Source organism: Pyrus communis, chromosome 15, assembly GCF_041283825.1.
Source record: "Pyrus communis isolate YQ-2024b chromosome 15, ASM4128382v1, whole genome shotgun sequence".
NCBI lineage: Eukaryota > Viridiplantae > Streptophyta > Magnoliopsida > Rosales > Rosaceae > Pyrus > Pyrus communis.
The window spans coordinates 22,586,078-22,611,122 of NC_142579.1; the positions used below are offsets into that span (position 1 = coordinate 22,586,078).

Sequence of the window (25,045 nt, forward strand, 5' to 3'; positions counted from 1 at the left end):
ATCCAAAAAGTAACGTTCATTACTAATGTGTCGCCACACACTCCCACATTGCCTTTTAAGTTTGCCTTGTCTGGAAGGCTCATCAACTTTTCACTCTTTTTTTGACATAGATATCGCTTTGGTCATATTTTCCCTTCTGCACCAAAGCTTTGTGACCTCCAGTTCTTTTAGTGATGGTACTTTCGTGTGGATCCATGCAGTGTTCTTTCCTTTCTCTTTTTTAAGAAAAAGAAAAATGTATCATCTCAGTCGACAGAACAGAACCCTCATGGCAGCTTCCTATATTGGACACTAGCATGAGAAAAGAGGGCCTAAAAATAAAAAAATAAATAAATAAATAAAGGTTGCAGTGCTCTTTTAACACTGATCAGGAAATATAAGAAAAGCATCAAATAATATTAAGGGTACATCATGCATGCAGCTTTAGCACCTTCAGCTGTATGTGCAATGTATCCAGTAGTTTTCTGCTATTAGCCTTCCAGATATAGATTTCGGTCTCGATCGATTATGCATTAATAAAAAACTTTACGTAGGGACGTCGACGTAACATCTTAAATAGCTAGGCACTGCACAATCCTTGTATATTAGACAACGTCGATAATAAGAAGGGGGAGCTCTTGATGTTTCTGGGTTACATGAGGATATAATTTTATAAGAAGTTAAAATACTCTTTATACTATAGACTGATTTTATGATAGAATCTAAAATGTTTTAGTACTTGAGTGCATTCAAAGATTAATAATAAGATTAAAAGCTCACAATTTGGAGCTCGGCGATCAATTAAAGGAAATAAGCCCTTCGTGGCCACCGACTACGTAAAACTATTTAATAAGTGTGGGTGCTGATCCCCTTGGTCAAGTTAATTAAAAAGCTAAATTTACTATGGTTGACTGCGCAGTCGATCGGCACTTTTTGTTTGCTTTTATTCCAGCGCAAGAGGAACACGCAAATTATTGTCATAATCTCTTTATTGTTATTGATATTGTTTGGGTTAATATTTGAATATTGGGCTTTGGATACGGGTAAGCTCAAAAGCGCCAAAACGAGTTGAATTTTCCCGAAGCCCAGCAATGAAGCCTAAAACAAATTGAAGCCTTCTCAGCCAAATCATATACCACATGTCTATGATTGAAGTGACAAGTGACAGAGACCAACTCATTACCAACCAAAAATCACTTTTTGATGGCATAAAAGTGTAAATACATGATGACTTACCGTCCCTGAGAGCCCTCGGCCAAGAACAAAGCCAAGATAGTCGAGCCGAACTGCCTATCAAAGGAGAAAGAGACAACAGAAATAACGACACTCAAACCAATCAAACAAACCACATACAAACTCTACTCTCAAGCCAGATTTGCACCTAGAAAGCTGAAACTCACCCAGATTCAGTCTTTTTAGCAATAATTCCCTTAGAAAAACTCTATTTTGTCCAGTGTAAAAGCTCTGCTACCCTTCCATAGTGTTGTAGTATCGATTCCCTCGTGTAAAACCTGTTTACCATCCATCCCTTTTAGCATATAACCTCTGTAAACTCAAAGAGAAATGGCTCCAAGATGTTCAACCTTGCCTGACAAGGTGAAATCTTGCCCGAGTCTCTTTGTTCGTCATTTACATTAGTAGATATGTCGCTTAAATGTACTTTTCAACATATATTCAAGTTATTTCCAACTGTTCTCTACCTAAGAGTCTCATTTGCATTCGAATCTGGTTAACTTAATAAACCTGTTTTCATTAAGAACAAATTGGGATCAAGGAAATGGTTTAAAAGGCTTTGGACTCCCTCCTTTTTGGACATACAAGATTATGAACTAAAAGTCATTGTTTACAAGGCAAGAAAAAGAACTTAATACAGACTTAACCCATCTGTGACAATCCTTTGATAACAAGAAGTTTAAGTAACTTAGGGTGCAAGTAATCGACTTAAATCACATATGTTCTACATCTGTTATACTAAGATAACAGTGGCATTCCAATATCCTTGTTAGCCTTGATTGTGAGCCTCAAGGCCTATACCTAAGGCCCCACAAAGGCACATTTCAAGCTAACTACTAACTTATTTTGCAGCACACCAGCAAGAGCAAGCCCAACAACACGCCAAGTGACATTTACCCCCAAGGAGTTGTGCGAATGGGCAATTCCATCTTTGCCTTAAACATAGTTTTGGCATGCCCTGTGGGATCCCCTTTTTATAAGCTTGTATGCCAAAAAGAAGAAGGAAGAAGTGAACCTTCAGATGGAACAGAAAGTACAGACCACCCCATTGTCTACCAAGATCAGACATGACAGATCACCTAGACGATTTTCCCTCCCTGCAAGGTCTTGCGATTTTGAAGAGCCCAACTTCTTCTGAGAATTAGGGCGAAAGGGTTACCAACGAAAACTTGCAAGCTACCATGGTGCAAGTCTTGAAGAGTATGAAGAAAATCTCTGTGGAGACTAGAGGAGAGGTCAACAAACTTTGTTCATTAATTAGGAGTCTGCAGAGGAGGTTGGATTTGGAGTACTCTACCCCAAAAAATGGTCATGTTAGGGAGGTGATGAGAGATGTGAACCCTAAGAGAGAGCCAACAATTCCCTTATTTCCTTTGCTTAAGGAAAAAGATGATAGAGGGAAGAAGAAAGAAGAGCTTGGAACCAGCTAGCCAATAGGCAAGGAGATCTAGGAACCAAGTTTGCCCGACCCTCTATTATTCTCACTAGATAATAGGGGGCAGATCGGGCTAAAAGAAAGGAAGTATGGAATGACTCAGCAAGTTGAAAAGTCTAGCGGAAAAGGAATGAATGCAGCTGCGTGCAAACCTCCTTCTTATAGGCCACCACTGTTGGCTAATAAGGAAGGGGAGGCCAGATGGAGATAGCCAGAACCACATAAGGGAGTTACCTCAGGTAATGAGCGTAACCCGAAATGGAGACCTCTTTACACCCCATACAACAATGCAGCTAACCAGCAACTTAGAAATGAGTTGGCTAAGCTGAGAAGGATAGTGGTCCAGAATGCTCAACCACAGGCTCACCCGCTGTTCAGGATCACTTACCAGAAACCCTACCCTGAGTATATTGATAAGCAGAACCCTTTTCCCCTCAACTTCAAGATGCCCGCGTTCCGAATTTTCAATGGAGATGACTATAATGTGTCCTCTAGAGACCATATTTTCAAGTTTTCTAACTACTGTGTGGCATTTGAAGACAATTCTAACTACACGTTAAGGTTGTTTGGGAACTCACTAGTTGGCTTAGCATCCCAATGGTACTCTCTGTTACCCCCCCCCCCCCAAAATTCCATTGCTAACTGGGGGCAAATAGAGATGGTTTTCCAAGAGCAATTTTATAGGGTGGAGCTTGGGATGACTATCAACGATCTAGTTAAGGTGAAACAATATGAGCATGAGTCAATTGAACTGCAGGATGAGATGCCAGTTCTCTATCAACCATGCCCAACTTATATCTATTGCTTAGAAAACCCTGAGATTGCCATTTAGAAAGAAGTTCTATGATGTGCAGTTCATTGAACTGCAGGAATTGGTAATAGCTACTAAGAAGCATGAGAAGTTGCTAGCTGATGAGCAGCAAATGAAGCACTCATCCAAGGTGCCCTATTTTTACAAAAGTAAAGCTGTAATACACCAAATGGAGTTTGAAGGTTTAGAACCTAGAGAAAGTGACATCAATGTAGGAGAAGGGATATAGATGTGTGCAGCAGAGATGGCCACCCTTTTTAAATTGTTAATGGTGAAGGGTTTGGTCCAACCAATTAAAGATAAAAAAGTAGTGATGAATGATGGAGGATTCGTGCTTATGAAGCCCCCCAAGTACCAAGCTTATTCTTTTGATCTGACCAAGGTAACAGAGATCTATGAAGAGTTAGTGCGAGCAATGGTGATTGTGCCCGACAACACCAAAAAGATGCCTAAACCAGAATAGTTGAGAGGAAAGAAATACTGCAAGCTTCATTATACTTTTAATCACTCCATCACTAACTGTGTACAGTTCAGGGATTGGATCTAGGACCTAATAGTTAAGGGAAAGTTTTTGTTGCAGAAACCATAGACAAATATGATAATTGACATAGATCCCTTCTCAGAAGGCTCAATCAATATGATCAGCCTTAACTGGGTTAAGAACGGAAAAACAAAGGCTACATGGGAAGAGATAAGTGAAAGAAAGCAAGTTGTTAGACCATATGAAAGTGCTTGGGGGTTGCCCAACAGACCACAGGTAGTTGTGATTAAGGGAGTTGTCTTATGCAGTAAGTGTCAATGTGAATGTGAATTGGAGGTGTTAGCATCGGGGCGCCATTATTGACCGAGAATTAGTTAGAAGGAAAAAAGTAGAGGAACAAGATGCATGTAGAAGTATTGTGTAGATAGCAGAGAAGGAAACGTCCAAGAATGTATTCCAAAGGTTAGGTGGAGACTTTGAACCTAAATACTTATATGAGGTATTTAGGAACTATGAAGTATCTGAAGAAGTTGAGCATAAGGAAGTCAAGATGCCAAAGTGGGTATATGTGAGACCTCCCCAGCCAAGTTATCATAATAGTTCAAGGCAAGGATGGAGAGAAAAGACTAGGAACTCAATTCCCCCTGTTACTAAGAAGGATTTAGCTCGACTTGGTCGTAAGTGGTACATAGTGGGGAAAGATGGGAAACCTGTTAGAGAAACGATAGCATCTATGATCAGGAAGGTCCAAAGGCTGCATAAGGCTCACATGAACTCATTGAAGATCCCTACCATTTCAGAAGCCTCTAGACATGTCAAGTGTGAAAAAACTACGCAAGGTGGACAGCTCTAATGAAGGAGTAAGAAGGAGATAGAGAGGGCTAATAGTAAAATGGAGGGTGAAGGAGATCATGTACCTCAAAATCCTCATCCAAGAAAATACAGAGTGCTGAGGAGAGCTCAAGAAAGTGTAATGATGATGCCTACACCAGGTTGGAGACCAAAACCTCTTTGTATGTCCCCCAAGAGAGAAATACCCCCACCTCTACTAGAAGATACACCCTTTCAAATGCCAAGACGATTACTAAACTTTGACATAATAGTAAAAGAGGAGGTGGCCGAGTTAATGTTGACAGAGGATGCACATGCATGGATGGATGAGTTTGTATGTCAAATTGGAAGAAAGAAAGAAGAAGCACCTGGACCTAGCAACTTCCCTCTAAACATGACTTATGTTTTATTAACCATGTTTTGCGCCAAACCAGATTAGCCTGCCATGATGAAGGGTGATTATTTGGCAACAGAACCAATGATGGCATTTGTTAGTGTTGAGGAAGCTGGGAGAAAGGAATCGGGCATGGAAGGTTTGCTAGAACCCATAAGAAAGAAGCCTGAGAGGATATATTCAGATAGAATGGTTTTCAGCAACCCAAGTTTAGCCTTAGCCAACCATCTCAAACCCATATATGTAACTGCTCATTTGGAGGGAGTACCTTTCAAGAGGGTGTTGATTGATGGTGGAGCTACGATCAAAGTGCTTCCACTTAAACAAATGAAGAGGTTATGTAGAAGTGAAGAAGATCTAATTCCCATTGATCTAACAGTTTCAAGTTTCTCTGGAGTCATCATAAGAACACATGGGATATTGCCATTGGAAGTTGACCTGGGGTCTAAGCAAATCATGTTAGCTTTCTTTGAGGTGGCTAGTAACTCTACTTAAGGAGCTTTACTTGGCAGAGATTGGATTCACCAAAGTCTATCTGTGCTATCCACCCTACATCAACAAGTTGCTGTCTACCACGAGGTAAGAACCAATGAACCAGGATTTTGGGAAATTATGGAAGCCGAGGCACAACTATTTCTCCCCATAGCCAATGTGTTAGAAGGAAACTTCTGCAACCCCAACATTGGAATCTTGCAGTGTGTAAGAGCTGATAAGAACGGTGGGTCGACTAAGGTGATGGCCCAAAAGCTTATAGAACAAAAATGTTGAGTGCTTAGCCAACATTGTCCATAGATGCAGTTACAAAACACAAAGTCCTATCTTTCATGGATGGGAATGTTGGCTATAATCAAACAAAAATGGCTAAAAGAGATATTCATAAGACAACCTTTAGGTGCCTAAGACACTTAGGAGCATATAAATATGTTGTCATGCCATTTGGGCTAAAAAATGCTGGTGCAACCTATCAAAGGGTAATGAATGCCATTTTTCATGATCTAATCGGCCAAAGCATGGAAACGTTCATTGATGATATAGTGGTCAGTCTAAAACTGAAGAGCAACACTTAGAAGACCTCCGACAAACCTTAACTAGAATGAGGACCCATAAGTTGAAAATGAATCTTAAAAAATGTGCTTTGGGAGTTAGATCGGGCAAATTTTTGGGATTCCTGGTACATCAAAGAGGTGTGGAGGTAGACAAGAACAAGGCTCGAGCTATAATAGAGTCACCTTCTTCTACTAACAAAGTGCAATTGCAAAGGCTACTAGAGAAGATCAACTTTGTAAGGAGGTTCATTGCTAACTTGGTGGGCAAGATTTAATCGTTGACTCCTTTACTAAGACTAAAAAACCAAGAAGAATTCGAGTGAGGCCTACAACACCAAGAGACTTTTAACAAAGTAAAGTCTTATCTAGCCTCTCTACCAGTGCTCATGCCTCATAAGAGAGGGTGACAAGCTCATATTTATATATATTTTATATCAAATTCACTTGTCTTTTCTTAGTTAGTTCCTTATATTTTTGAGCTATTTACTTTGTTTTTGTGTTTTGTAGGATTTGTCAAGCAAAGAAAAGAAAAATAGCACAAGTGGGATTTTAAAAAAAATTCGTCAAAACTGCCTGTGCACGTCAACTGACTTTGGAAGCAAGTTGCGGATAGCTCAGAATGAATTAGAGAATGAGCCTTATATGCTTGGAAAGCTACAAATGTCTATTTTCTGAGCATTTCGCGGATTGTTAATATCATTTTTCTAGAAGAAGTTATGGCCATTTTAACACTGAAAGGTTCCCAAAAGGCTAAGCAGTTTGTAACTGACAAGAAAGCATTGAAACCAATAAATCCAATAAAACTAACAACCAAAACCGATGCAGCCAAGAACAAGCCAGCTAACACCTATTCAAATATCAGAGGAAATGGAAAATTAAGTGGGAGTAATGGGCATAAAGGCTGCCCAAAGAGTTACAATTGTTTTAGCATTTGCTCTCACTTATTGTCATCACTAAATGGTTGTTAGTGGGGTGAGTTATGGAGAAAAAACTGTGGCAGCAGAAAAGAAGAAAAGGGCTACAGGTTGTCGAGCAAAGAGGAAAAAATAAGGTGGAAAAAAAGATAGAAAAAAAGGAAGGAAAGCAAAGAAAAAAGGCAAGGCTGCTGCGTTGGGGAAGGAAGGAAAGGAATGAGGAAATCTTGGCATTCTCTTCTTTCAGTTTTATCTTCTCAAACTCATGTCTTTCTTTGGTTTAAATTGAGAATTATGTGTAACTAATTTTTAGTAGTTAGGGGCTGTTTTGAAGCCCCGAATATGATTGCAATTTTGTTATGACATTTCGTTTGAATTACTTTTATGAATGGATGAAAATTGGTTCACTACTTGTCTCATTGATGAATTCTTTATGTGTTTCCTATGGATGCATACTTAGTAAGCATATCTAGGATTCTAATGCAATGAATATGTGTGTGCCTGCCCTTGTCAAATGAGGACCTACATATGTTCTAGAGTAGTACTTGTTAATTGCGATTAACATGTGAATCAATTTCTAGGATAAGTAAGACAACGCTAGTACTTACGATGCCTTGTGATGACTCAAACACTTTTCGTTCTTAATGATTTCTACTTGTTAAATCTATGAACACACCATTCTAGATTGCATGTTAGGGACTAAGTTAAGTTGAAAACGCTATTCTCTTAACATACTACATAAGAAAGAGTAATAGGTTGAGTTCTAACATTGAGCCAACTTGAGCATCTTCATCTGAAAATGAAAGGAATTTGAATGAAACATAACATGTTCGCATGATTATTTGGTGGTGGATAGCAATTCCCCTAACTCGTTTTTCGTAATTTCTGAACTACTTAAAAATCTTTTTCTATTTTGTTTTTGTTCGATTTAATTTAAATAGCAAATCAACTCCAAAAATCCCAAAAATTTGTGTGAGTGTAGCTCTGTGTGTTTAGTGTCTTCATATAAAATTTCGTAGAGATAAGTGTAAGTCGGTCTAATAATTATTTTTCGGTGACTGGTCAGTAGGGACAACAACACAGTTTTTGTGACATTTTAAGTAGTTAGATAAAACAATCTTCTGCGGGAAAGACCCTTATTTTCATATGCTACAATTGACAAATCTTAGTGTTAATAAGGAAAGTCAATAGGACATTTGTGTGCTACTTTGTGGTATGCTTTTAATCCTATCAAATTTTTGGCGCCGTGTCGCCAGGGATTGTTATTTCTAATTACTCATTTTTCTATTGTTTTTTTTTCTTGTCTAATTAGTGTTTTTGTTTTTGTTTTTATTTCAGGTACTCTTCGCAGTATATGCATACTCGAAGGTCTAAGAGCATTGATCTAGCTTCCTATGATCCTGAGGTTGAACGAACATTTCAAAAGCTTCGAGGAACAATCAAGCATAAATTAGTGTCTTTACCACCATCTTCTCCACCACATTTGAGTTCGGAAGAGGAGGAAGAACCACAAGAAGGCATGGTTGATAACTAGACTTTGAGGGAGTTGGCAACGCCTAATACTGATTGATAGGAGCATATTCATGCGACTTAAATGGCTTGTTCTCGTGCATTTACGTTATGTTTCTCTAGTTATTTTAGTCCTTTATGCTTCTTTTGTGTGTTTTCAGGTTCTAAGGGCTTAGGGAGCAAGAAAGTGCATTTTGAGGCTATTTGGGGCACTTTTGGGCATGGATTGGATAGCTTAATCATGGAGCAAAGAGGATGGACGAAATTGAAGCCTTGTATGCTCTTTGGGGACATAAAACAAAGGGCCTAGCCCAATCAAACAAATCCTTTGAGCCATGGAAAACCTCTAGCCCAAATCAAACATTCTATGCCATGCAAACCAACCTATTTTAGGCCCATTCTATGTACTTAAACCCTAGCCCTTTAAACTAGCCATATTATGATTTATTCACTTCCATACTCTTCTTTATTCCACATGCATTCACACACATGCACATCATTCACTCACATTTCCTAGCCATGCATCACTTTAACCCACATTTTCACCCATTTACACACACATGCACTCACATGCATTCACATGCATTTCAAGCACAAAACACCTTCAATGCCGTGACTTCCCCTTCATTCCATCCATTCCACATGCAATTCCAACCTAACCCACATGCAACTCTTCATCATTGCACCACAAATCAGCCACTCACATGCATTCACACACACTTCACACAAACAACAAGTCTTTGCCGTGCCTTCCACACCAATTCCAGCTTTTCTTCATCATTGCAGCCACTTTGCCCTTTTATTTATGCATTAAACCTATTTCCTTTCCCTAAATTGCAGCCACAATCCACACCTTTCCAACCTAGCTGCACCCTACATACATTAATTAGTCATTCTTTTCATATTGCACTCACATGCATTCACATGCATTTCAAGAAGCAAAACAACATTGTGCCGTGAGCTTCCCTTGCATTTTCAGCTTTCCTCCTTGCATTCACATGCATTTCCAACCTAACATTCCATTCTTTAATCATTCCTAGCTGCCATTCACATGTTCTCCCATCCATTCTCTCCCTATAAAACCATGCATTGCATTCATACAATTCATTCATTCACTCCCCATACACTCTTTCATTTCTGTGCAGTTTTTCTCCTCCATTGCAGCCACTATCCAACCACTTCCCATCCCTCCAAAACACTTCACATAATCCCCAAAGCTCACCTTAGACCTTGTGCTACAACAACGAGGAAGAGAAGAGTGCCTAAACGTTCATACAATTCAAGTTTGAGTTGTTGGAATGTTTAGGTGTTTCTTTGATTTCAAAGTTATGAGGAACTAAACCCCCCTTTAGCTAGGGGGTGATTCGAAACTATGTTTATACTTGCAATATGAATTGATTACTTTTGGTTGGAATTTCATAAGTTGTGGATTCAATTCGTTTAACCGTTTGATTGATAACTTATTTATGTACGTTTATTAAGAATGCGCGCTTAATTTTCATGCATGAATATGACGCTAGAATATAAGTGAGTTTCACCTAATAGTTACGAACTTATATTCACAAGTAGTGGAGGTTGCTTATAAACAATCGCGTTAAACGAATTCTTGGCATAAGTTTCATGCGTATTCCATAGTAACGAATGCCTCGTCAACACTTATAATTTTCATTGAACTTAATGATCTTGGTTGAATGTCTCTATCATGCATATTCCATAGTTAGGGACTTTGATTAAGAATAATTTGGTTGTAATGCGTATCCCATTCAATCCAATGAATCTAGGGAAATCTGAAAGTTAATTTAAGCGAACCTAATTAACTTGGGGCATTGAGTTTCATAATTTATCGAAAGACCAACCGAAAGTCAATCTTGTTTTGCAAGTGTAACATGTGTGGAGAAGAACCCCTTGGCTATTCCATCATCCATATTTTCATCACATTCATATTTACGTTTATTCGTTTTACAATTTGCTTAGTTTATTAAATTGTTTTGTTATTTCAATTTTCGTCAAATCAAACTTCCCCCCCTTATTTTGTTAAGTCTTAATCATTTGATTTGTCTTATTTTATGTTTTTAAGTATTTGGAGTCTTTTGAACTTGTTTTGAGTCTTTTAAGTTTGTCTTAGTGTTTTAAAAGTTAGTTTTATTTATTTAAGTCAAGTGTTTAGCATCCCTAGTTAATCCCCTGTTAGAACGATCCCTACTTACATCATTACTACAATTGTCACAAATAGGGTTTAGTTTGTGTGCGTATAAATCACGCATCACGGATCAAGAACCATTGTGCATCATATATCCAAATGCAGAATGAGGATTTGAGCTTAAGTCCGGCATGGTTCACTACTTGCCTAAGTTCCATGGCTTTTCAACAGAGGATGCCAACAAGCATCTTATGGAGTTTCATGTGGTATGCTCGGGAATGAGACCAGCCAATGTGGATGAGGAGCAAGTTAAGTTGAGGGCATTCCCATTTACATTAGAAGCTAAGGCAAATGAGTGGCTTTACAATTTACCTCTGGGATCAATGAACACATGGAACCAGGTGAAGCAAGCATTCTTGGAGCAATATTTTTCGGCCACAATAGCTACAAGCATAAGGAAAGACATAAATGCAATCCGACAATAACATGGAGAGCCCTTTGGAGATTACTATGAGCGATTCACACATTTGGTTGCATCTTGTCCTAATCATCAAATTTCAGAGCATCTTTTAATACAATATTTTTATGAAGGATTGTGTGGTACTGATCGTGTAATGCTTGATGCAGCAAGTAGAGGAGCATTCATGGACAAGACACCAACAAATGCTAAGGCATTATTAAAGAACATTGCTGGCAACACACAACAATTTGGAGGGAGAGATGAGCTGCCTCTTAAGAAAGTTAACGAGGTAAGTGCTAACTCTAGTATTGAATTACAATTAGCTAACTTGACTAATCTTGTGCAACAGGTTAAGGTGGCTCCAAAACAGGTGTGCGGTGTATGTTCAATGATGGGACATGCCATGGACATGTGTCATTCGTTGATGGATCAAGGTGGTCTTGAGTAAGCTAATGCGTTAGGAGGGTTTCAGGGGCAACAAAGACAAAAGTATGATCCATACTCCAACAACTATAACGCGGGATGACACGATCATCCACACTTAAAGTGGAACAATCAAGACAACGGACAACAATCTGTTCCTAACAACTATAACCGTCCACCTGGCTTCTTTCAAGCAAGATCGCAGGCACCATTTCAACCTCAACAACAACAAGCGCCAAGTAAGTCTCTTAAGGATTTAATTGCTTCATTAGCTAACTTTACTCAATCTCATCAACAGAAAACAGACAAAGCAATTGAAAACCTTGAGCGCCAAATGAGTCAGTTAGCAAGTTTGATGGGGCAACAACACCAATCAGGAAGGTTGCCTAGCCAAACTGTGGTGAATCCAAATGCGGAGCAGATGAATGTTGTGACTTTAAGGAGTGGAAAAGAAGTTTTTGAGCAGCCAAGGATGCAAAAGAGGACTAGAAAAGATACAAATAAGCAAGGGGAGCAACAAACCAAAAATCTTGACCAAGATGAGGCTTCAATAGAAACTGAAAAGTCTCCTAAAGATACTGAATTGAAAAAAAATGATTCTGATAAGGTAAGTAAAGAAGTTCAAAATTCATTTAACTCATGTGTTTTTATTCCTTTTCCTCGTTGGTTTATGAAGTCTAAGAAAGAGCAAACTGATAAGGAAATCTTAAATACTTTCGGAAAAGTCCAAGTGAATTTACCTTTTTTAGATGCCATAAAACAAGTGCCCAAGTATGCAAAGTTCCTTAAAGAGCTTTGTGCAAACAAGAGGACATTCAATGATCAAGAAACTGTAGCATTAAGTGAGGAAGTATCAGCTGTTTTGTAGAGAAAGCTACCACCGAAGTTGAAAGATGCCGGTAGCTTTACCATTCCATGTGTAATTAGAGGGAAAGAGTTTGGGAGAGCATTGTGTGATTTGGGGGCATCCATCAATCTGATGCCATATTCAGTGTATGAATCACTAAACCTTGGAGACTTGAAGGAAACAAAGGTAGTAATCCAGTTGGCAGATCGTTCAAATAGATATCCCAAAGGCCTATTGAAGGATGTACTTGTGCAAGTGAATGAGCTTATTTTTCCTGCTGACTTTTTTGTTCTTGAGATGGAACATGACCCTATGCCTACTGCACGTCCTCTTATATTGGGAAGACCATTCCTTAGAACGGCATGTACGAAGATTGATGTCTACGATGGTACTTTAACCATGGAAATTGATGGAGAAAGCGTCAAGCTCAAAATCTTCAATGCTATGAGGTACCCTAGTGATTTTAAATCTTGTTTGTCTATTGATGCGTTTGACTATTTTGTGCAGGATTGTTTTAATGAAGGTATGGAACAAGATAATTTAGAGAAGGCGTTAGTGCATAGCATTACACATGGAAAACTTAATTATTCCCAGCACACTGAAGAAGAATTGATCTAGACAGTGGCAGCCTTTGAGTTTCTTTCACCAATTCATGGTAAGTCTTCTTCTTATTTTATTTCTCTTTCTACTTCTAATGAAAAAATTATTCCTTTTGTGATTCAGGCACCCAAATTGGAGCTTAAACTGATTCCTGTACATTTGAAGTATGCATTTTTGGGAGAGGATGAAACATTACCGGTCATCATATCATCACAACTCACAGCAGAAGAGGGGGAGAAACTGATCCGGGTACTAAAGGATCACAAAATTGCCATAGCTTGGAGCATTGCAGATATCAAAGGTATAAATCTAGCTACATGTATGCATAAGATTCTACTGGAGGAAGGTGCAAAACCTACAAGGGAAGCTCAACGCCGTTTGAACCCACTTATGATGGAGGTCGTCAAGAAAGAGGTTATCAAGCTTCTTGATGTTGGCCTCATATATCCTATCTCGGACAGCAAGTGGGTGAGCCCTGTTCAAGTAGTTCCGAAGCGATCCGGAGTCACAATTGTTAAGAATGAAGCTAGTGAGCTAGTGCCTACAAGTGTGCAAAATAGTTGGAGAGTTTGTACAGACTATCAGAAGATAAATAGCACCACACGCAAAGATCGCTTTCCAGTTTCATTCATTGATTAAATGTTAGAAAGGTTAGCTGGTCATTCTCATTATTATTTTCTTGATGGATATTCTGGATATAATCAGATTACAGTTGCTCCGGAGGATCAAGAAAAGACACTTTCACATGTCCATTTGGCACATTTGCATACCAAAAGATGCCGTTTGGACTTTGCAACGCCCCCGCCACATTTCAAAGGTGTACGGTAAGTATCTTTTCTGATATGATTGAGAAATTAATTAAAGTGTTCATGGATGATTTTTCAGTTTATGGTGATTCTTTTGATACATGTTTACATAATCTGTCCCTAGTTTTAAAACATTGTCAAGAAACTAATCTGGTCTTAAATTGGGAAAAATGTCAATTCATGGTTTCGCATGGATTAGTTCTAGGGCATATCATATCTGAAAATGGAATTGAAATTGATAAATCTAAAGTAGAACTTGTTAGTTCTTTACCTCTCCCTACTACTGTTAGGGAGGTTTGTTCATTTCTTGGACGTGCAGGTTTCTATCGTAGGTTTATGAAGAATTTCTCAATGATTTCTAGACCCTTGTGCCGTTTGCTTCAAAAGGATGTAACATTTGATATGAATAAAGAGTGTGTGGTAGCATTCAACAAACTTAAGGAGTTGTTATCCACGGCTCCTGTGATCATGCCACCAGATTGGAGTTTACCTTTTGAGTTAATGTGCGATGCTTCAAACTATGCCGTCGGTGCAGTTTTAAGACAGCGTGTCAACAAAGTGCCACATGTCATCTATTATGCATCATGAACACTCATTGATGCACAGTTGAATTATTCAACAACAGAGAAGGAGCTTCTAGCTGTTGTATTTGCTTAAGAAAAATTTAGATCTTATCTAATTGGAACTAAAGTTATTGTGTTTTCTGATCATGCAGCTTTGAAGTATTTATTCATAAAAAAAATGCAAAACCGCGACTCATTCGATGGATACTTCTGCTTCAAGAGTGTGGGGGTATTTCATGTTTGTATTTAGTTATGTGCAAAATTGATTCAAAAAAAAAAAAAAAAAAAAAAAAGAAAAAATTGTATACGAAGCAAATAAAACAGTTTTTTAAGTTTCAGTTTAGGGGTGTGGTCGGAGGTATTAGTAGAGTGGTTGGAGAGCTTGAGTTCTTATAAATCTCAACAAGAGAATTGCTTGCAATGTAGCTTGGAACTTGTGTTTACCTATCCTTTCATTTCTATAACCCTTTCCCTAAGCCTCATTATAACCAATAAAAGTCCTCTTGATTTAAGTTTTGCAATTATGATTGTGGAGATGAGATCTTTATGCAAGCTTATGGTAGATCTTTCACATTTGATTCTTTGAGTGAAACACGTTAAACTAAACATATGTGTGATTGAGTGTATGTCCCGTGAGAAGGTCACTAGTTTGCATGTGGTGTTTTAAAACAAAACTTGAAATTGCATTAGCATGGCTATTACACACACTACACTTCAAGGATGATTAAAAGGTAGTTGTTAACATTTGAATAAGGAAGATGAGCTTGGATTAGCTTGTTTGATGCTAGCTAAGGTTCTTGATGATTTGTTTTCTTGAATGAAATTCTATGAGGGTCACATAGGGGGAAGCTAATGTTTTTCATATTGCTACTTTTTCATGTTTTCTTTGTTTTGCTCAAGGACTAGCAAAAGCTAAGTGTGGGGGTATTTGACAAGCTCATATTTATATATATTGTATATCAAATTCACTTGTCTTTTCTTAGTTAGTTCCTTATATTTTTGAGCTATTTACTTTGTTTTTGTGTTTTGTAGGATTTGTCGAGCAAAGAAAAGAAAAATAGCACAAATGGGATTTTAAGTAACAAATTCGTCAAAACTGCCTGTGCACGTCAACTGACTTTGGAAGCAAGTTGCGGATAGCTCAGAATGAATTAGAGAATGAGCCTTATATGCTTGGAAAGCTACGGATGTCTATTTTCTGAGTATTTCGCGGATTGTTAATATCATTTTTCTAGAAGAAGTTATGGCCATTTTAACACTGAAAGGTTCCCAAAAGGCTAAGCAGTTTGTAACTGACAAGAAAGCATTGAAACCAATAAATCCAATAAAACTAACAACCAAAACCGATGCAGCCAAGAACAAGCCAGCTAACACCTATTCAAATATCAGAGGAAATGGAAAATTAAGTGGGAGTAATGGGCATAAAGGCTGCCCAAAGAGTTACAATTGTTTTAGCATTTCCTCTCACTTATTGTCATCACTAAATGGCTGTTAGTGGGGTGAGTTATGGAGAAACAATTGTGGCAGTAGATAAGAAGAAAAGGGCTACAGGTTGTTGAGCAAAGAGGAAAAAAAAAGGTGGAGAAAAAGATAGCAAAAAAGGAAGGAAAGCAAAGAAAAAAGGCAAGGCTGCTACGTTGGGGAAGGAAGGAAAGGAAGGAGGAAATCTTGGCATTCTCTTCTTTTGGTTTTATTTTCTCAAATTCATGTCTTTCTTTTGGTTTAATTTGAGAATTATGTGTAACTAATTTTAGTAGTTAGGGGCTGTTTTGAAGCCCCGAATATGATTGCAATTTTTTTATGACATTTCGTTTGAATTACTTTTATGAATGGATAAAAATTGGTTCACTACTTATCTCATTGATGAATTCTTTATGTGTTTTCTACGGATGCATACTTAGTAAGCATATCTAGGATTCTAATGCTATGAATATGTGTGTGCCTGCCCTTGTCAAATGAGGACCTACATATGTTCTAGAGTAGTACTTGTTAATTGTGATTGACATGTGAATCAATTTCTAGGATAAGTAAGACAACGCTAGTACTTACGATGCCTTGTGATGACTCAACCTTTTTTTGTTCTTAATGATTTCTACTTGTTAAATCTATGAACACACCATTCTAGATTGCATGTTAGGGACTAAGTTACATTGAAAACACCATTCTCTTAAATACTACATCAGAAAGAGTAATAGGTTGAGTTCTAACATTAAGCCAACTTGAGCATCTTCATCCGAAATTGAAAGGAATTTGAATGAAACATAACATGCTTGCATGATTATTTGGTGGTGGATAGCAATTCCCCTAACTCATTTTTCTTAATTTCTGAACTACTTAAAAATCTGTGTCTATTCTGTTTTTGTTCGATTTAATTTAAATAGCAAATCAACTCCAAAAATCCCAAAAATTTGTGTGAGTGTAGCTCTGTGTGTCTAGTGTCTTCATATAAAATTTTGTAGAGATAAGTGTAAGTCGGTCTAATAATTATTTTTCGGTGACTGGTCAATAGGTACAACAACACAGTTTTTGTAACAATTTAAATAGTTAGATAAAACAATTTTTTTGCGGGAAAGACCTTTATTTTCATATGCTACAATTGACAAATCTTAGTGTTAATAAGGAAAATTAATAGAACATTTGTGTGCTACTTTGTGGTATGCTTTTAATCCTATCTAAGGGAAACCTGTGAAGCCCTATATCTCTACCTCTGATAAGTCAATAGGAAGCCTACTAGCTTAAAACAATGAAGGGGGAAGAAGCAAGCAACATACTATCTTAGTAGGATCCTTACTGACATAGAAACCAGATATACGCTAATTTAGAAGTTATGTTTGGCTTTATTCTTCATTGCCTGCAAGTTAAGGCATTACATGTTGCCCTGCCACATCCACATCATTGCTAAGACTGATGTGATCAAGTATATGCTATCAAAGACAATGTTAGCTGGGAGAATTAGGAAATCGATTTTAGCACTATCAGAGTTCAGTTTCCAGTATGTAACTTAAAGAACTATAAAGGGTCAAGATTGATGTGATCAAGTGTTCTCCTTATAACACTTCACTTTGTTGGATTAGTTTTTAGCCTTCTGGTGTTGATCCCTCAATGCCCTCAAATTCTCGAAGAAGTTGAGGAAGGATTCGAATTAATCTTTTGACATTTGTTGAGCCTTGTATAGCTTAGTCAAAGCCTTCTCAACATCTTAGAGGGCTTTGAGGCTGAAGGAAGCTATGAAGTCCATCTGCATCCACTCCCTGAAGACTTTACGCGCATCTTGGAGAAGTTAGGATTCGGAATGACGCCTTAGGGACCTTAGCTTGGTCTTGATTTGCCCAAACTTTCTAACAAGTTCGGGTAAGGAGGTCGTGGCTGGTATGGATGCGAAAGGTGGGGGCATCACTCTAACACCCCTGAAGGCAGCAGCGGCGGATATAGCTTCAGTTGAAATTGGAAGAGGAAGGCCAGAAGTAGCAGAGTCAGGAGCTGCATCAGTGTTGATCTTCTTCGGTCGAAGGATATGAATCCTAGTGACGGCCGAGGAAGAGTCACCTTGTGCACTGCTGGCTGGAGAAGCTGCCCGAACCCTCACTAGAGCCTATTAAACCAAGAAAAGAATGAGTTATGAAGATGCTCTGCAATTGAAATTAAAGAAAACCACAGAAGAAAAGATGGTATACTTGAGTCGAGCTTGGGGCTTCAGGAAGAGGTAGAGGTGGTGATGTGGTTTTTGATGGTTGAGAAGGGTCAACCTTGCTTGCTGAAGGGGGATGAGAGTTACCCGAGCCCTTATCAGAAGCCTGTTTTACAAGGAAAGGAAGAAGTTAGAATCTCAGTTTATATATAAACTAAAGATAAAGCAAAAGTAGGAATACTTCTATACCTGTGATGGAACTTGAGTGGAAGGAGAAGGTACCTTTGTTCTTGTAGTAGCCTTAGAAGAAGCCGACGGACTTGCCCAAGAAGTAGCTTGGGAAGCTTGTGGGCTAGTCACTTCTGAGACCACAGGGATCGCAGTGACTAATGGTTCCCCAAAAATGGTTGGTGGTAGTTGGTTAGCCTTATGCACTGAAGATGACTGAAAAAAGAAAAATATAATGATAAATATAAGTTAAGGAAGAATCTGAAGGAGATTTTAGTAGAACTTAGGGAGAAAAGAGCTTACTGAGGTGCTGTCATCCTTAACATAGTGAAGCATCTCCCTAGTCCTTGGATTGAACTGGGAAGTGGGAGTCAACATTATCGCCAAAGTAGGAGTTAGAGAGATGAGGGATGAGCTCTGTCCAATTAAAGGCGCAAGTGCCCCAACCTTTGCCTAGAAAAGAACAAAAGTGTTGGTTAATTCTGAAATTTGAGAAATCACAACCTAATTAAAGATCGAGAAGAATTATACCTGTGAAGGCTTGGCTTGACAAGGAGAAAGATATGCTGCTCGGGTTGGAGGAAAATAAGGCTCAGGTTGGGTGGTCCATTCGCTTTTAATGTCCTAGTTCAAGAGAACAAGTAAAGAGTCAGTGTAACTATTAAAGAAAATAAACTTCAAGAGTAATTTCATACTTAAAATGAGCAAAAGTTATACATTCTACTCCTCAAGGTTTGCCTTAAAGACTACTTTATCCTTAGGCTGGACTTCTCTACTCGACTGCCCCTCTTTAGGGGTGGGGGCAGATTTCTTGGTTGCTAGAAGACCTAGTTACAAGAGAAGAAATGGGTGTTAGTTCACAACCTAAGAAAACAGAGACAAAGGAGGAAAAACTAAAAGTATTTACGAGAGGATTTTTGTTTCTTCCTGTCCGCTTTAATTGGCAGGCCATGGGAAGATTTGGAGGCCTTGGAGTTATGAGCCCTGGTCCTCTTCCTGGTAGGAGTCACCCTCGGGCCAGGCAAAGCAAGTTGAGGTACAGACCTATCTTCGGGCTCAGACTCCGAGGATTCCACTACGGTTGCCTTTGCCCGTTTAGGTGTTTGCTTGTCGACTTCGGGCCTAGCCTCGGCCTTTGAATCTTCAAAGAGCTCGAAGAAGTCCTCAGCATTTCCGATAGCATGGCTGGACCCTACTTCTTGTCTTGCAACCTCGACCACAGCCTCTTGGAGGACGAGTGTGTCTGCAGCTTCCTCATCTAGCTTGACATCCACTTCCTCAGTGTTGCCTTGGGCTGCAAAAAATAAGAATTAATGATCAATAGACTATTGATGTATCACAAAGAAAGGTAAAGCAGGAATGATAAAAAATATACCTATGAGAAAGAGCTGAGTCTTCTGGTGGATAATCTCCTTTCAGTTTTCGAGCTCATCCTTCTTGGGGTAGGATTTGAAGAAGAACTGCCTGAAGAGGCGATCATGGGCCTTCTTGATGTCCCCTCCAAACTTCTTCGACCACTTGTCCTCCCACCAAGTGGCAAAGGATGGAGTGCACTCGAAGTTCAACGCCATGGGCTTGAGGGCGATCTTGCTCATCACTTCAAGACTATGCCGGGCTGCCCGAAACGTCATTTCCGAGCGAGAACGGAGGCAGTAAGAGGTTCCGCAGTGCATTGAATCGAAGAATGGTACTGAGATAGCATGCCTGAAGCTGAGCTGCCTACCACAGAAATTTGGGTGGTATATCTCCAGCTCGTGCTCGTATCCCATGCGGTCCCTTTACACTCTTCATGCCAAATCTTTCTGCTGGATGCAACTCATGAACTTCTCCTTATAGAGGCTAATGGCATCTTCCCCGAAGGTGTCTTGGAAGATTTGGTTTGAGAACCATGGATATCTGTGCAGCACAGAGGTGCCTCACTCCAAGTCTGGCCGAGTCCGGCAAACTCTGAAAAAATAGAGGCATGCGAATGTTAAGTGATTGGTAGGAGATGCCTTGGCCAAGATGCAGCCATTTGTGGAGCCAAAAATAACCAAGAAAAATATGGATGCAACACGTGGATTCTTAGGTTAAAAAGATAAAATTACCCTCGAGGCATACTGGAACTCCCACGTGCAAAAAGTAAACAATAACGACTCAATCAAGGCTAAAGGTGATCAAAATAGGTATTTATTCAAAACCTATTTCATCAATCCTCATCAAATCTTCCTCAAAAGGTAATTCCTATTTATTCTTTTCAAAATAGGATTAATTAGCTAATTAATTGATTAATTACCTAATTAATTGATTACAATTACACCCAACATCATAAGTGGTCGGACCCTTTTTTTTCAAAATAGGGGCCAACCACACCCCTATAAATAGCCACCATTTCTCCTAAAAACCTAAGTCCAACTCTCTTACAAAATTCTTCAAATTTCTCTAAACACTTTTCCCTCATATTCTAACTTTAGCATCAAAGGTTCTTCGGCCAAAGCTCCCCCTTACTAATTCATCGTGGGCATGTGAGACTTTTGGCCAAATGTGTTAATTGTTTTGCAAGTGCATTTTCGTCCAAGAAAATGAAGGCGAAAATTTGCATCCAGAAATTGGTGCTTTTATTGAGAATCTTGATATAAAAATTCTTTGATAAAACGTAACAGAAAAGTACAATTACAAGAAACTCGAAAACCACGACAAACGGAACTTCCTACGTTTAAAGATTTGGACCACGACGATCCACAAGGCTTAACACGGGAACAAGTGGAGTGGCGCCACCACAGGGCACCACTGCAGTAGCCACCACTATGGCAACCTTTGGCAAGTCTCCAACCCACGGTGAGCAGTAAGCCCAGGTTGCCTAAGCTGCTGCCCCAGCTGCATGGGCCCAAGATTAACGCACGGCCTAGCGTGAGGTGAACCAGATCGTAGCCGCAGCTGCCAAATCAATAGCCCAGGTTTCGTGGGCCTAAGGCTAGCGTGAACCCAAGGCGCCTCAAGGCCTAGCTGTGCCGTTCCAAGCTTCACGGGCCCAAGCTTTGGACTTCCCGAGCCATACCCAAGCCTAAAGCGTTACGCAAACACATAATCTAAGCTCCAAAAGGCGCGAGCCCAACCTCTGGTGCGAGCAGACCTTGTTAATACACAAGCCTAATGCGCAATCAGCCCAGCCGTAGTCAGCAGGTCAAGTTAACCCATATCCGTGCTTATGCGCCCATGATCCAGATTCGTGACTCCTAGTGCCCATACAAGCCTATTTTTAGGCTATTCTGATACATTTTTGGTTGATCCGACCCATTTTTAAAATATTTTTGACCTATTTTATGTAGATTTGGCATATTTTAGCTCAAATCTCGCCCCAGAGTCCATTACACTTCCACTACTCAAGAAGACACATACCGTCCAAGCTCTTCCCATCCCAATGACAAACAACACTTGCCCCAAAAAGTCATAGAGTCGACAAGCACCCTCCCACATCAGACGACCTTGGTGAATCAGCTCTTGAAGCGTACCAAGATGCATTGTGCCCTAGACAAGGTGTCCCGAAGTCGGACCAGGGTAGACTACGAATCTCTCTAACGGCATCCTAGCAAGCAACCGTTCGACTAGCCACGAATTGAGCGTTCTAGCTGGTACACTCTCAACTGGGCCTTTAAGATAGCGTATACTCCCGTCTTAGCGAATGGAGAAGCATGAACTCTAGACTAAGCCCACAAACGAACATGCATTCATGGTTGGGATCACACTCTGATAATCAACTTAAGCAATATTCCGGGCAAAGTGTTTATTCATGGCTAGGCTCGCAAGGAGCATCCTCCACCTTACATCAAAGTAGGCAGCACGACAGATAGAGTGAAGCAGTTACTTATTCAAGCTCAAGTTCAACTGGCAGCCTGTGAGGAATATAGCACATACACTGTAGTCGCGGCATAGATGAGCCAAACATGTAGAAGAACATCCTAGACCAGCAGGTCATTACTGGAGGTAGCTTAGAGCTCTACTACCCCAACCAAGGAAAATTCAAGAAGAATTAGTGAGACTCTTGATCGAGCGATTACACGATTCCCAATGCAACAAGGTCACCGATGAGGCACTACGACGGGACATGACCAGCATAAGCAGGTCATCTTTCACGGAGGAGATCAAGCAAGCAGAGTCTCCATGCAAGTTCAGCATGCCATATTTCACATCCTTCAAAGGAGATGGAGACCCGGAGAGGCACTTGAAGCACTACCGAAGCACAATGGTCCTTTATCGGAACAAAGATGCTCTTATGTGCAAGATATTCGCCACCACTTTACAAGACGAGGTCCAAGATTGGTTTAACACCCTACCCCCATAATCCATCTGGAATTTCGATGAACTTTCTTTGGTTTTCACCAAAGAATATTCATCTTATCGCTCGATCAAGAAGAAGTTCAACCACTTGTTCAACGTCAAGAAGAACCGAAATGAGTCGTTTCACAAATATGTGAAGAGGTTCAAAGTAGAGAAGGCAAAGATAGTTGGATGCAATGACTCAATAGCTAGAGCAGTCTTCCAAAAAGGACTTCCAGCAGACCACCCGTTGTTCGGAGAATTAATCATGAAAGATGATCTAACTCTGACTTACCTTTTTGCTTTAACAGAGAAGCATGCACTTTGGGACGAGGCTTGCCGATGCACATTCAAGGACTTGAAGAAGTACCTGACATCACCTCCTTACTATCCAAACCGAAAACAACAAAGGACTTATTCACATGTTTGAGGGTATCTGAAGCAGAAACAAGCTCTACCCTCATACGAGAAGAGTTGAGGGCTCGACCACCTGTATTCCATAGCTCAAAAGCTTTCTTCGATGCGGAAACCAGCTACTAGAAATTCAAAAGCTAACTTTGGCAACAGTTGTTGCAACCTGGAAAATCAAGTTATACCTTCAGATGCAAGCAATCATCTTCATGATGCACTATTCTGCCCAATCCAGATGCACGACAATAAAGGCACAAACACTGACGGATGCAAAATTTTATGACGAATGCAACAACTCAGCCCAAAAGGCGTGCTAAGGGCAAACCAATACTAGAAATACACACTTGGAAGCGAGTTTTGTCCTCGTCGCCCAAAAGATTCTATATAGGAGCAACATATACAGGCAGTTGAGCACCACCTCTTGCTGTACATCACATGGCTCCAATTGACCTTTGCAACATAATTTAGCTCTAGAGTGGCCCGATATCGGTAGTTGAGCATCTCCTACAACGTGTAACATGGCCCTAGCTCTATGGCTCCCTATTACGCCTTCACGCCTAACTTAGGCGAAGTAACAGAGCGACCCAATGACGCTCTGAAGGTAGCCAAGCATACCCTAGCCATGCCTGCTTCACCCGATGAAGATTTTTGGCTTTTGTACGTCGACAACACATCCAACTACAAGAGCTCAGAAGCAGGCATGACTCTTGTCACCCCAGACGATTTGATGCTCAAGCAAGCAATCACTCTAGGCTTTATCTAACAACGAAGCAGAGTACAATGCCCTACTAGCAGGCCTTTGAATGGTAAAAAACTTGACGGTGAAAAAGCTTGCAATTCATTCCGATTCCCAACTAATCACCAGCCAGACTACTAGGGAGTACATGGCAAAACATCCAAGGATGACGCAATACTTAAAGAACGTACGCAAGCAACTTGAGGCATTTTGGACTTACACCGTCACTCAAGTTTCGCGAGCAGTCGACGCCCATGGGTACACATTAGCCAACCTAGGCTTTGCCCTCGACTACCAACTCAAACGTTCTATCTTGGTGGAGTATCTAGACAAACCAAGCATAGAGGCAGAGATTAGTACAACTCCAAACTGGCAAAGTTCTCTTATAGACTACCTGGTCAATGGTACACTTCCCACAGAAAAGTTGGAGTCTAGAAAGCTTCAAATAAAGGCAACACGCTACAATATATGGAACGACATGCTCGCCCGAAGATCTACACTGGACCATATCTTCGCTTCTTAGCGCATCCCGATGACCTAAAGGTTCTAAGCTCGATCCGCGAATGCGTTTGTGGAAATCACTCTGGAGGTCGATCATTAGGGTAGAAGGCTCTTAACGCAAGCTACTACTAGTCTACCATGCATGAAGACGCTAAAAAATTAGTACAAAAGTGTGATCGCTACCAACACTACAAGTCGGTCCCAACACTTCCTGCCAGCAAGCTACACCCATAAATGAGTCATTAGTTGTTCATGCAGTGGGCAATCGACTTGGTAAGGCCATTACCGCCCGCTACTGGAGGTAGAGGCATGATGATCGTGGCAACCAATTACTTTACCAAACAGGTAGAAGCAGAACCCATGACAACCACGACTTAAACGAACATAGAGCATTTCATATGGAGGAACATCATTTGCTAATTTAGCATCCCTCAATTCATCGTCACCAACAACGGCCCACAATTTGTGGGCAAAGACCTGGTGAAATTCTTCCAAAAGTATGACATCAAGTAGCATATGTCCACGTCGAGATATTCTCAAGGTAATAGGCAGGCTGAAGCATCTAACAAGACGATCTTCGATTGCCTCAAGAAATCCATTTCCAACAAGAAGGGAAAATGGCCAAATGAACTCCCCAGATGTCTATGGGTATATTGCATGACCAAATGACGAGCCACCAAAGAGACTTTTTTTATCTTTGGCATTTGGTTCAGAAGCAATCATTCCTCCTAATGTCATCGTGACAAGTATTATCACTCTACTACCAAGCATTG

General features: G+C 39.9%; 1 pseudogene; it reads left to right on the forward strand.

Annotated features, from left to right (window-relative positions):
* Positions 1 to 11,958: 11,958 nt before the first annotated feature.
* LOC148690703 (uncharacterized) lies at positions 11,959 to 13,742 on the forward strand (annotated as a pseudogene).
* The last annotated feature ends 11,303 nt before the right edge of the window (positions 13,743 to 25,045 follow it).